The 15,011-nt window shown below is 33.7% G+C and overlaps 1 protein-coding gene across 1 annotated transcript in view; it reads right to left on the bottom strand.

Moving 5' to 3' along the window:
* LOC129005637 (protein glass) overlaps positions 1-13,203 on the bottom strand; it is a 95,094-nt gene extending 81,891 nt beyond the window's left edge. Inside the window, exon 1 of the mRNA XM_054434599.1 lies at positions 13,139-13,203. The gene's annotated coding sequence lies outside the window, so the exon portion shown is untranslated. The remainder of the gene's footprint in view (positions 1-13,138) is intronic.
* Between the last annotated feature and the right edge of the window lie 1,808 nt (positions 13,204-15,011).

The raw sequence follows: 15,011 nt of genomic DNA, 5'->3' as shown, positions 1-15,011 counted from the left end.
CATGGAAACATAGGAAAGTAATAGAACGCCACCAAGTAGAAGAAATAGATTTTTTTAAATACTTTACCATCCTATATAATGAAGAACACCTACAATATGAAGATTCCCACAAACTATGAACAATGATGTTAGCCAAAGTGCTACTATTTTGTAGGAAACACGGACTTAACTTTATGATGATTGGCAAAAGAAACCCCTTTTGAGGCCGAATTAAACTGTTACGGCAAGGACATTAAATATATGTTTTCATAAAGGTTAAATGATTTTAAAATAATATGACTACAACCAAGAAACCTTAATAAAAATGTCATTGAAGGATTCGCATTATTCACATTCAAGGGAAACAAAACACCGTCTGAACAACATTAGGCCTTTCAATTCTGCATTTTATCAGGTAAATATAATTTACGATATAACAGTAACCAGCCAAATTAATGCCAATTGAAGCAAATGAAATTATGACAGAGAGGTTATGCAGAAAATCAGACAGTTCTTAAGTAATGTAAACAAAATTTTATAAAAAATTACTGAAATTTTTAAACGTACTGGCGACAATGGGTAGTGCCATTGACTTTATAATCTAAAGTAAATGGTAGTACCGTGGAGACTACATTATCATTGACGAAGATCAACATGGACAACCTAATGCGGCTATAAATGGGAAACATTTGTAGAATTCACTAAAAACCAGATCAGCTTTTGAAAAATGACAAAATATTTACAAGAAATGTTTGTTATATGGAACTGTTAGGTACGTAATCTATGAGTTGAGTCTTTTAAACTCATCGGAAATTATGACTTTTATTCGTTTTTAAATAAGTTATTTGTTTTTTGAGCGGAGCGAGTGAAGCGAGCGAAGCTCTTTGGGATCAACTTCAATGCAACAAATAGAGAAACATCACTCAATAACGGCTGAACTCATTTCAGCCAAACTTAACAAAATAACTTAGACTAATAGTGAGATGCTTTTTAAACATACAAATTTCAATTAGATAATGCTTATGCAATTTAAAACGAACTTAAAATTTCCAATATTTAACATTAGGCTTATGGGGCTAAAGTAGCCATGACAGTTTTTTTGTTTACAATAAAAATGTAAACAAGAGAATCATAAGGTATTTCTGAACTTTCTAGACTTTTCTTTTAAACGTTTTTAAACCATTCCTATGACTTTAATAAACAAGAGAATGCCGTTAAAACATTTTTTAAAGCGCGGAATTCACTGAAAGTTGAGAAAATATACGGAACTAATTTCTCAATGCGCGGAGCATAAACAAGGAGCGGAGGGATACGGACCGGTGACTACTTTCTTGGGAACCTATTTCTGTTGCCACTGTTGCCAGCTGATTAGAAACAGCCAATGTTAGAAATCAGGATTTAATAAGCGATATATCGAACCGCATCGAAATCGATATTTAATCCGATAATACCTCACAGGTTATATTATGTTGAATTACATCGACGGTGCAGTAAGTTATTACACTTTCAATAAAACGCAGATTGAACACTGATCTAATTTAGGCATGTGGGGAAGGTAGGTCAGGGTTTATGAGTATTCGTGACTACATTAAGTGTTTTGAAGTAAGGTTAGATTAGGAAGGTAAGGTGTAGGTGTAGGTGGTGTAAGGTGAGTGTAGGTTAGATAGGTGATCGGGTTGTTTATTTGTGTTGCACCATATCATTTTTATCTTTTGGAATAGTTGGTTAAACAGTGAAACGATTTCAAAAATGATTGAATTATGGTCATCTACAGTATTCTAGCATTGACTTTGTATAAAGTCAATGATTCTAGCAAATTACTACATAAAAACCAAATGAAAAGAACATTTGGATTTGGACCTTTGACCATAGCAAAACTATACAAATATCAAATCACGTTTGCTCCGCTCAACTGGGTTTCACCTCTCTGAAAGCAACCCTAGTAAAAAACTACTTTACTTCCTTGCAATTGCTCGATTTCGAGCAACACTTACACTAGTAATAAATAATCCATCATAAACTTTAAGATTAAATAAACCTACCGCATAATTGTTTTATTTTTTATATCAGCTGTCTGAAATTGTGAAATATGCATTTGACAGTTCTGGTTGTTTACATTTAAATGTCAAAGCAAATGTAAACATTGTGAATTTTCTCATACTTCCATGGAGACCAATTAATTATTAATATTTAATTTCTGACAACAGCTGGATCTTCAAAACAATGTGTGTTTCCTATGTTAATCTTATGGAGGAATACGAAACTTTAAAGGACCCCAGGGTCTCACTCTCTAATTATTTACATAAAAAGAAAGTTTAAACCAACTCCTTTTCTGAAGTTCTGGTTTCAACTTACTACAAGATTCCCGTACGTAGAACGGGCAAACAGCTAGTTATATATATAGATCTAATAAAATGGCAACGGCTGGTCCATATAGATGGGATGTCTACTTCAGTATCCATAATAGCCTAAGTAAAACAATAGTCAATATGCCAATAGTCAATGCGTGTACATTACATATTTTTGGTCGAACTTTCAACCACTGTACGACCACTAGTTTGATTTAAACAGTGCAATTAAACTTCTTATTCTATTGTGAGGTTTAAACCCTATTTAATTAATGCTTGTTTCATGTGGAAACGTTTGAGTGTGCCAATGTTGACTATGATGGCTACTACGGGTGTTTTATAGCAAAAATATACGAGTAATATTGATCTTATGTAAATGAGAGTTAAAACAAACAATTTTAAAAAGCTGTTGTGAACTAATAAAGCATATTGTTAAATTAATGTTTATGTATATTGGTTATTATCAACAAAACATTCTTAACAAAACATGGCTTACCACAGAGTTTAAACAGCGCGTTCTATACTTCCCCACCTAATGTAAAATTTGAAATCTTTTTGATGATAGTATCATGTTGGCAACACACTTTATCGTCGTGTTGTATTGATCAGCATGTTCGCAACGATTTGAGGTATACAAATTTCCCCAGGTAGTAAGCCTAAAAGAGTTTTTATTTTCTTTTTACAAGAAAATACACAATTCGTATTTTAAGGAGTGTAATATTAAGGACAAGAGTGTAATATTAAGGAAAATTTCTGAATCCATTTACAAAAACTACCTGATATGTGTAGAAAATGAAGACGAGCAATAAATGCCCAAAATAAATGACTACTTATGGCAATCTTTTGTTTTTATCAAAGTACTTGAGTGAAATATCAGTTCTCGTAATAATAACTGTTTATATATTAGCAGTAGTACTGTCTGACACGGCGCGGCGCTTGCAGCAGCCCGCCGCACATCTGCGTATCTGTATTGTATTGTGTTGCGCCGTCGCATATTCCTATATAAAAGATGTTTTAAACCAACTCTCCTGCATTGCATACCTCCTTCAAAGCTAGACATAGACCTACTCGGCGTATCCTATGGCATGTATCTGCTTAACGCAAAAATACTTTGACATTCGTACCTTAGCACTGGAGGGGGGGGGGAGGTTTCTTTAGTCTCTGTTTATCTTTCTAATCAATTATTTTCAAAAAAAATTTGCAATTCCTTTCCAAACAATTTTGTAGAGCTCAAAAAACAAATTACTTAGTATATTGAAGCATTGTTGTATGCCTAGCGGTTACGGAAAAATCCCAAAAAAGTGTAAATTTAAAATTACCATGTTATTTTTATGGAGAATAAATTAACTGTTGTAGCTTGCTTGTCAATGGACATATTTTAATGAAATGTTGAAATGTTGTTTACTTCATACTAAGCTATCAATATTTCAATAAAAATCCACCTATTTCCTTCCTTGTAGCAGCAAACCTAAGTACTCTTTAAAGTTAATGATATTTAAATAGAAAATAAATCTGACAATTTTAAGGGAATAATTTGCCTACTGTAATTTCAGCCAGGTAGATGGAAATTCGCTTAGTATGCAGGTTTGCTGCGGTGGGGGTATTTGTGTACATATAATCTAAAATCCAACGCAAATGTTGAGCTCTGCGAAGTCAAACTTTATTTTATAAATCTTGGATGAAAAGTGCTGATCCAAATATCGCTGAAAAAAATCCATTCCTTTTGTAATTGGTTATTCTTGACTTTACTCTGTTCTCTGCGGATGTATATTCTGGCCTACAACATTTGCACAAAAGTCACTACATGACCTCTTGACTTGAAAAGCAACTATTTTTGTGCTCTTATAAAATGCCAACAAAATGTCATTACTATCCAGTTTATTTTAAGGTTATTTTGTTAATCGTCGTAAGTTTATTGGTTATATTCGTTGTTGTATGTCAATCTCAACGAATAATTCATATTTACTAAATAATTTAGAATACGTCATCTTTGTATAAGTTATTTATTTTAAATTGGCTCTTGGCCGTTATGCAGTAAAATAAATTTAAAAAAATAATAAAGCAACCTCATTTACAATTATACCAGCCAGTGTTTTTCTCTTGGTGTGCAAACGATCATATTGTATTACACAGGTCATTGACAGCAAGCAGCATAACCATATATTTTACAAGGAGATAATTACATACAAACTACTGTTTTTCAGATATCTTTGTGTGCTTTTAGCGAATTTCCCTATAGGGAAGTAGCTATTACCGTAGGTCTCATGGTAAGACCTAAGCCCGGGACCGATTTACTTTTTCATTTTGATGTCCCCAGAGGCCAAAAACACCATTCGTTCAAATTTTTATATATCTATATATATATATATATATATGTGTGTGTCCATCCGCACGATAACTTGAGTAATTTTTGTCCGATTTTGATAAAATTTGGTTTGAAGGTGTAAGGCGGGATAAACTTGAATGAGTTCGCGAATCAGCATGATCGGACTATGGGAACAGAGGTTTATGGGGGGTTTTATGGGGTAAAAATAGGTTTTTCCCATTTTTGACCCTAAAAACACAAAATTTCACAATTTCTTTTTAAACCATTTTTAGAGCTTAAAAAAACAAATAATTTAGTATATTGAAGCATTATTATGCACCTAATTGTTACGGAGAAAATTCAAAAAAATTGTAATTTTAAAATTCCCATGTTATTCTTATGGAGAATAAGTCAACTGTTGTAGTTTCCTTGTTTATGAACATATTTTGATAAAAGTTGGAAAATACATTAATTTCTTACTAAACCACAGTACCTTTTAATATTCTACATAAAAAAACTTGTTTACCCTCCCTGTTGCAGCAAACCTAAGTACTCATTAAACTAATTCTGTTTATATAAGGAATAAATGTGATATTTTGAAGGAGACATTTTAGTTTAAATCCAATCAGGCAAATGGAAATTCGCTAAGTCTGCAGGTTTGCTGCGGCGGGGGTATTATGTATTTTATACCATACACACTTTTCGTATTTTTTTGTGTTTTAAGTATGAGAATGTCCATTTTCCAAACCCTGCCCTGGCATTGCTAATATCTAACGTTGCCATTTGGTTAAATAGCATAATTAATTGATAACCCAATCACAAATGGCATCAGGGTCCAGAATTTTATATTTCAAAACTTCGATCTATATCTATATCTATATATTAATTAATATGCAAGCACGTTTCTTCAAAACCTTTTTTCTCAACTCGTGTGCATCGCAGGGAAAATGCACGCATACCGTTAGAAAGACATGTTCCTGTAGATGTACAGAACACCTATATGAATTAAAACAGACTAAAAAATAAACACAAAAATGAATTTAAGATTGTAAAAAAGTTAACATAGGCCTAATTGGTTGCCATGCTGGTGACGAAATGACAATAGAATATAAACAGAAAATCAAAAGAAATGGAAGAAATTCTCTAATCACATGTTTTATTTACAGAGTGGGGTGAAAATAGAGAAGTCTGTACATTACATAGTATTTGATTTTTTAACACTGGATGATCTCTAGTTAGTATAAATACATTCTTGTGTAATTTGGTTGAGTTAGGTTTATGATCGTTAACATTTTTTTTTTTAAATTGAAATAAAGTTTGATTAGTTATGAGTATGAATTCCAAAATTCCAAAATATATAGTATTGAAAAAAAAAATCGAGCTACACAATATAATGAAATCTAAATCTCTTGTTTTAAGTAATAAGTAGCCTACAAAAAACAATTAACTTACTGAAATAATTGGACTGTTTGGTTGAATATAAAAGAAATGCAACTGACTAGATTCAACGAAAGAATCACGATCTCTGTTGCCAACATGCTTTTCAGATGTTTGCTGAATTTGAGTAAACCAGTATCTAGCTTAAGTTGATGAGTAAGGTTGTTAAACAATGCATTCCACTGTATAAAAGAGGATGTTGAAAATCAAGTTTTATCGTTTGGTTATTTCCAAATTGTATGATGTGCGTAAGGTAAGATGTGTGGACTGCTGTTAGTGTTGGTGTTAAATGTTGACTGATGTTTTATTAACAGATAAAGGAAAGTGTCTCAATCATATAATGAATGAAGATTTAATGTATTAGGTAAATTACACTATCATTAGAATCCATCACAATTTAGTAGTCATATTGTTTTTAGATCTTAAGACCGTACACTTGAACGTAGTAAACTCCAACATGGTATAATTTTAGGGAACTTACACAAAATAAAATAGGCTACCCTACAATCGTACATATGCAATCCTGATTCATGTGCTCGTCGACGATCGTTATCAGGGTTCCCGCCATTTTGTCTGTCTCCGTGGCAACCCCTCCCCTTGGCAGGCGCTCATTGGTTAGCTAAAACAATCTCTTCCCTCCCTATCCCTCACCATCATGGCTCTAGATACCTCCCTTCATAACCGCTTTACTAAAAATATGTATTAAATTATTTGTATTAGGTCCTATTAAATAAGTAGTGGTTTTCATTTAATAAAGACGTACCTAATTACCAAACTAATTCGTTCATTGTAAAAAACGTATGTAAATGGTTATCTCTACCGGTAGGCCTATATGAAAAACTGAACCATTATACATTGGGATTTCAGACATTTTTTTCACTCGTCAATAAAAAGGTGTTACCATTTTTTATTTTTAGTAAACATTTCTACACTAGTTATTTGATTGTTGAATATTAAGGAGAATTGAGAAATAGAATTGAAAAGTTTTATAGCTTTTCACCCCCAAATTTACTGTATCTGGATAATATCCTTCAGAAACTAAAAAAACTGTTAGAACTCATTCAAACAGTTAACTCTTTCTAACTTATTTCATGAAAATATTGAAAATTAGTACATATTTTTTATTTAAGTAGCCATCAACGTGTCAAATTAATGTTTGGTTGAAGTGATTAATATTTTATTACTAGCCGATATACCCGTGCTTTGCAACGGGGTCAAGGTGCGTACGAGACAACGTTGGTTCTTTGAAAATGCCGTAGAAATTGGTTTCACATCCACCATTTAATTCAGAACCGGAATGCAACTGTACCATTTATCCCAGCTGTTCCTGATCATTGGGCTTTAAATAAACTAGATAACCTGTTGCTCGAAATCGAGCAAAGTAATAAAATAATAAAGAACATAAAACATAAACAGCAAAACCTCAATCATAGAGTCACTCTAAAGTAATTTCTATGACTGATTATAGAAATGTGAAAAGAAATTATAAAAATAATCTACGACAGGCCTACAATATTTAAATATAAATCCGTTATCATACTGCTTTGGTTATCTCTTAAGTACTGTAGGCGGGTGCCTTCTGTGAGAACGTAGATGTTAACCACACACCGTAAAGTGAGCTTTTCAGACCTAATGGAGCAAGCGAAATGACCAAGTACGACACGTACTATAGCACTGTTAAAATATTTCAACGATATGTTCTGTTTTAGGCGTGTTGAAATTACGTGCCCTTAACCAAAGTCTCCGGTTGGGGACGTATCTAGAACGGATTCACGTTTAACACAATTAGTTTTTGAAAATAAAACATAAATAAACAAATATTTATTTGGCCAGGTGATGCTCCGTTTTCAGCTTTAGCGTGTATACATGTATCATCATTGTGGCGAGGGAAGTCACTTCTTTTGTCTCTTACTATGCACATAAGAATCTAACTTGACTCCACGTAGCTCTCGTTCCGACAAATTACTGCCACAGTTTTATAAGATTGGGAAAATGGGTTTGCATTGTGACCCTATTTCCCGCATATTTTTCATTGCAGTCTTTGTTTTAACTGTTTTACATGCGCTGTTGGGTTCCAGTGCCAACGTCGTACTTATAGATCTGTGCGTATTCAGGATCATGACCTTCTTGAGGAATTAGATTACCTACTCGGTGGTAAAACTTGTCATGGATCTTGAAATTATAGTTCCCCTGTGTGACCCTCTCGTCAAAATGTGCTTCAGAGATGACCATGGCAAAGGCGGAATTGAATTGACGTATTTTATCCAGATAATTTCTGGATCCAAGCCTCACAGCCCTGTTTTAAGATTGGGAGTTTCCGATAAGTTCCTGAACGTATATGGTGAATTCAGCAAATGAGGTAATCGAACCTTTCATTTATGGCAACAAAGAAATGTAAGCCACCACAATGTAAACATTTAACGTTCATTTGTCCGAGATTGGATGTATCACCACGGCGGTACTGCCACTCTGTATCCGTCAAATTGGGAGGTTGATGCATGTGGTCACGTTTGCGTTCCCTCCAGCCACTCACAGTTCTTCGTCTTACTGGTGGCATTTAATTTTAAATTTAGTTAAAATATGAAAGTTAACCAATCAACAGAAAACACTACAAATGAATTTTTATACACACTGTAAATTACATGATAATATGGTAATTTAACAGGTAACTCCACTGTGAATAATCACTTTCAAACATTCACTTCATCACACCGAACTGTAACCAAAAATACATGATAATGTAGTAAAATACGATGTAAGGTAAATAAATTTAACTATTACAACAATTTGTTGTTTTTGATTGAAACAAAATATAAATTCTAGTTTTGCTTTGGAAGTCCTGCAGTCTGTGGTTAACCTTAAAAACTATTTCAAACTACGTCCATATATAATATATAATAAAAATATAATATAATCTATAAGTATAAAAGACGTATTTATGATAAGAGCACTTATGTCCACTGTTTCAGATGATGTCCTTATTTGTATATATTATGGCCACATTCATAGCTATTTGTCCTATGGTACCTTACTGTGAGCCAACAGTTTTTATGCTAACAGGTTGCTTTTTACTTTACAAAAGAAGGCGGTGAGGTTAATTTGTAGTGTGAATAGAAGAACACACTGTATGCCTTTTTTCGTGGGTCTTAACATTCTCACATTTCCATCCTTGTACGTTTTGGCAAGTTTGTTGTATGTAAAAGAAAAGATTTCTCACTTTGAAAAGATATCTGATGTTCACAACTATTGTACTAGATCTAAAGATAATCCGTCTACACTAAGGCATAAGTATACAGCCACTCAAAATAGAGTACCAAGGTGTAAAAATGTACAATTTCTTGCCTGCATCCATAAAAAACCTGTGTGTTTCAAAATTTAAACAAGTTTTAAAAACTACTCTAATCCAGGCTTGCCTGTAGAAACATGAAGAGTACTTTGGTTTAGAGTTTTAGGTTTTAGGCGTATTAGTTATTTTAGTTGCCAGAGCCATCTTGATTGTTTTCTTTTTCTTTTTCTTTTGACGATTGTCATGAACTTTGTACTTAGTTTTAACGACAATAAAGCATTTCATTTCATTTAATTTTAAGATAATGTCTGTATTTATTTTGCTTTTGTTTTGTTTTGTAGAAAATTATACAATGTTAGATTTTTTAGGGTTTAAAAGAAAGTTTTTGCTATCTAAAAATTGTTTTATGATGGAGAGACTGACAAATGATGATGCTCCAATATTTCTTTTGAATTTCCATTAACGGTAATATTGGTATCATCAGCATACAGACAAGCCCAGAGGCATAAAGTCTAGCAGACTCATCAAGTATATTAGGAACAAGAGGGACCCATGACCGACCCCTGCGGACCTCCATGGTGGACTGTCTGCATGTGAATTGAATTTTCGAATGTAATTATATTTACTTGAATAATCAGATTTTTAATGTTCTGTCACAACATATTGTTGCCTGCGAGTGAGGTACTGTAGGATCTAAACCAATTTCATTCTTTGCCATGAATACCTAATTTTGATAAAGTGCAGGGCCGGATTTAGCATTTTTGCGCCCCTAGGCCCAAATAATTTTCCGCCCCCTAGTCTGGTCACAGTTACTTTCCTTCAAACCTTTATTAAAAACTATATCATGCCCATAGGCCTAAGTTAATTGCTTGAATACCACTCCTCGTTGGAATCATTGCAAGTTTTTTTTTTAGAATTGACTTGTTTCGCATTAACAAAATACCGTCTTAAACACTTTTAGGAATTTTATGCTTTTTTTTAATAATTGCTCATGTTTGTGGCCGTGGGGGTGGGACTGAAACAAAACAACTGAACCCACCGAGCATTCCTGCAAAAAACATGGCTATTGATTCCAATTATTCCAGGCCCAAAAACATGAACTCCATACAGTACGTGACACCATAGATTAAACATACGTAGGCCTACTCCTTTAGTAGATTTGTCATTATTTTGGATTAGCTGAAAACAATTCTTATTATTTAAGGGGTATGTTTATCTATGTTTAAATCTAGTTTATCCAAAATAAAACGATCTAATCATCAACAATAGGTCGTGTCCTGTTTATATTACAAGAAATTAAAACACACATTATAGAACTAACCCTAAAATAATAGAAACAAAATTACGTCAAAACTAACGTCCAGTGTCACCAACATGAACTACACATGGAAAAATTTTGAATTAACAATGTTATGAGAAGTCGACTTGAGATATATTTAATCCATGGTCGTACTGCATCTAGGTTATATTTCCAAAGCAAAACAGAGCAATATTCCGGCCAACCGTACCGATCCTTAGGCCTGAGGAGAAAATGACAGCATTAATGGTTCTTTGGAGGGTATTGAATTTTTTCTAAAATCGAATGCAAACTGAGATTAATATTTTTTTCGTTAATTTTAAAGGTAAATAAATTATTGTTGTTTTAATATTAAAAAAAAACTTATGATATATTTAACTTGATCCTGCAGATAGTTGTAAACTAATCAAAAGATTAGTTACCATAACTTTTGTTTTGTGATGTGAGGGTGGTAACAATGTCATGTCTAGCACGCATGCGCCCCTTATCACTCTGATCAGTAGTGCCGAGCCCGACCCAGCATAGTGGCAGTGCAGTGGCATTACGATGAGTACCCCTTGGGCGCTCGTCAACGTCAACATCCCTACAGCCTACTCCCGTATAACCAATGTTCGTTACCAATTTTGTAACGAAATTGATGCGTAATTCTGAAAATATAGTTTAAATTTCATAACATTTCTTTCTTCTTATGAACTTCAGAATCACAATGCTTTGGAGTTTTTTTTATCAACTATGACTATTTATTTTTATTTTTAGATAGCCTAGGTATAAAAAAATACTCTCGGCCGTGCGCCTTCTGGTACCTTGCGCCCATAGGCCCGGGCCTACTGGGCCTATTGGGAAATCCGGCCCTGATAAAGTGTCCATAAGCTTTTTATGGAATACACTATCAAAATCAAGAAAAATTCCAATTACTTTCCCTCCCTTATCCACTGCATTTATTACTTTGAATAAATTCAATAACTGCTGTGACTGTTGATGTACCCTGCTTGAGAACCATGTTGTTCTAAATCTATTAAGTAATTTTCATTTTCCCTAAATGGGGAATTCGCTAGTATTTGTGTAAATATTTGTTTGATTAACTTACCTTTTTTAACTTTTAACTAACGAAGTTCAATTATTAAAACGGACTAATGAAAAAGTTGTGAACCAACCAGTAATTCAGTATAATCAATCTTAATCAATTAATCCTTATCTTTAGCAATCTAAAATAATGTTTTTCGTTTCTTTAAAAATTTTGATTAACTGACGTAGTTTTTTATGTGATTTTAAATATTATTATACAGAACGAACTGTCAGAACTCAAATTTCTTATATAGGTTCTTCTTTATTTAAACACACTAGTTTGATTTAATGTCATTTTAAAATGTTGATAACGCCTTAGTCACCTAACCTATCTTTATTTTGTAAGTGAAGACCTAAAATGATATTATTTTTGAAGATATCATCACCATTATCATTACCACTCATACTCTACTCCTGATTTTGTTTTACAATTACTCCTCCTGAACGGCTGAAGTTATCTACATGAGATTTAGCACAGTGATAGTAACCAACCATGGGAAGGTATAAATCTAGAATGGTACAAATCGGACCACAGGGCTCTTCCCTACGTGAATTTCAACTTTTAGAAATTTAACATGGGTTTTATAGGTTAACAGGTCGCTATGGCATTTCTTGCGAGATAATAAGAAAGGTAAACAAGAGTCGCAAAATATGTTAGTCAACGAATCATCTAAAATAGAACATTACAAATACCGTACAGAGAAAATAAGAAGAACAATCGGATTAATATCATTGAGCATAATTTACAAAATGAATAATTAGGGTCACTGGAACTAGGCTGATGCACCTTTTTTGTAAATACTCCAAATAGCAATCCCATTTATGTGAACCAACTATAGGTCTAATATGTGTGAGTTTGGATACTACAAGTTAACTTGCCATTTACGTGAACAAGATGTACCATTAATGCAGATTTTGAATAGGTACTGAAAATAGGAAAATGCCGTTAACGTGAACTAAAGATACCAAAGATAACCAACCAAGAACCAAAGATAAGAACCAAAGATAAAGTTTGGAGACTTTTTTATTTTTTTTATTTGGTAGATTTCCAGTGTTTTTATTTTTTTACTTGGTCAAAACAGATTGACTAGATCTTTAATTATTATCATTCAGTCAAGAAACTATCACAACCCTTTAGACAGCCAAAACAGCTTATCTTTAAACAAATTCGAATTTCAAGGAATTTTTAAGGGACGAGAAGAACTAATTAGTTGCCTATGTATTCGTAGATCATTAAATATACGACAATTATGGGTTAATTGCATCCTTCAATCAAGAAAGAAAACATACATATTATTTTACCTAATTATATTTTGAACTAATAACATTTTTTACCGAAAAAAATTGTTAATGATTTCAGTGAGCAAGTAAAGAAATATGACTAAGCAGTAAGCATTGCTGTACTTGACAGAAGTTCTCACCTTATCCAGGGATGTCGGGCACAGTTTGTAATCCTGCACATGTGCTCGGACCGCGGCACTCTCACACACTGAAACTGACTGACGAACCCTTCCTAGAGTCAGCTGATCTCTACACACACACACACACACACACACACACACACAGTGGGGGTAGCGTTGAGTTTTGAGTTACACTACCCGTCGTTCATTCAAAAATCTGGTTTTTTGCTGTAACTAAACATTATGCACGAATGAGAAAACTATCGCACCTCGATTTAAAGTGCATGATGTCTACAAAACGCCTGCATGCTTTGGGACATGTGTGTGTATAGCCATCGACATTGTTTTACTGTTTTTGAAATTGCAATTTACATAATCGTAACAAGGAACTTATTTTTAAGACAGGAAAATTCAAATCTTGTCTGTCTCTCAGTGCCAGTTTGAGACTGCAATGCCCGTTTAAAGCTAAACGGTGGTCCTCATAACTCAGAAAACTCATCAATGTGTTTTTGTCATGGAAGTTCATATTAATAACCACTGGGGGAACGGCTTAAGTTTTCTTTGAGTTAACGCAAAATAGCGTAGGCATTTACTTGTGAACGCATCTGACACCATAAAACTGTGAGTATCGTTAAAATAAATTTGAATGAGTTCGCATACCCATCTGATGGGAACATCGGGATAAGATTTTTAGGGAGTGGGGTTCCTAAATATCATATGTTTATTTTCCACCGACATATTAAAAAATGTCTCATTCCCTTTACTATTTAAATTAGCTTTTAAAGGAATACGAATTAGTGTATTAAATTTTAGTGAATTTCCAATATAGGGAATAAGCTATTACCGTAGTACTCATGGTAAGACCTGGACCCGGGACCGATTTAATTTTTCATTTTGAGGTCCCAAGAGGCCAAAAACACCACCTGTTCAAATTTATATACTTATGTCCGTTAGCACGATAATTCGAGCAAAAATGATCCAATTTCGATGGAATTTAGTACAAACATGTAAACATACATTTATTCAAATGAGCTCGCGAACCAGCATGATCGGACAATAGGAACAATAGGGAGTTTATGGGGGGGTTGTATGAGGTAAAAATTGGGTTTTCCCATTTTTTACCCTAAAACATAAAATATAGCAATTTATTTCGAAACAATTGTGTAGGGCTCAAAAAACAAACAATTTAGTATATTGAAGCGTTGTCATGCGCCTAAAAGTTACGGAGAAAATTTCAAAAAATTTTAAATTTAAAATTCCCATGTTATTCTTATGGAGAATAAGAAAAATTGTTTTAGTTTGCTTGTTCATGAAAATATTTTGATCAAATTTGGAAAATACATTTATTTCATACTAAACTATTTAACATTTGACTAAAAACGCGTTTTTACCCTCCCTGTCACAGTAAACCTAAGTACTTGTACCTGAGTACTTACTACTTACTATAATTACTTACTACTTACTTACTTACTACTTACTTAATTACTTACTACTTGTACTAAGTACTTGTACCTAAGTAAGTGTACCTAAGTACAGGGTCAGCCACCCTCACCTTCTTGCTAAACTGTCGTCTCACGGGATCCACGGCCCATTGTTGGACTGGTTTTCGTCTTACCTCTGTGGCCGGAAACTGGTGGTGAAGTTTGCCTCCTGTACCTCAAGATCGATCTCTGCTACATCTGGCGTCCCCCAGGGCTCACATCTCGGCCCAGTACTCTTCAATATCTTTATTAACGACATCTCCAGAGTCATTCATGTCAAGCACCTCTTGTTCGCCGACGACATCAAGCTGTATTCAACCATCAAATCTATCGATGACTTCTATGAACTCCAGGATAGTCTTTCTGCTGTGAATAGATGGTGTGCCAAGAACTCTATGGCTCTGAACACTTCA

This window comes from Macrosteles quadrilineatus, unplaced genomic scaffold, assembly GCF_028750875.1.
Source record: "Macrosteles quadrilineatus isolate MER2022 unplaced genomic scaffold, UCM_ALF_1.0 Scaffold_1__1_contigs__length_201487025, whole genome shotgun sequence".
NCBI lineage: Eukaryota > Metazoa > Arthropoda > Insecta > Hemiptera > Cicadellidae > Macrosteles > Macrosteles quadrilineatus.
Note: the sequence above shows the minus strand (reverse complement) of the source record. Positions and strands in the feature narration are given on the sequence as shown.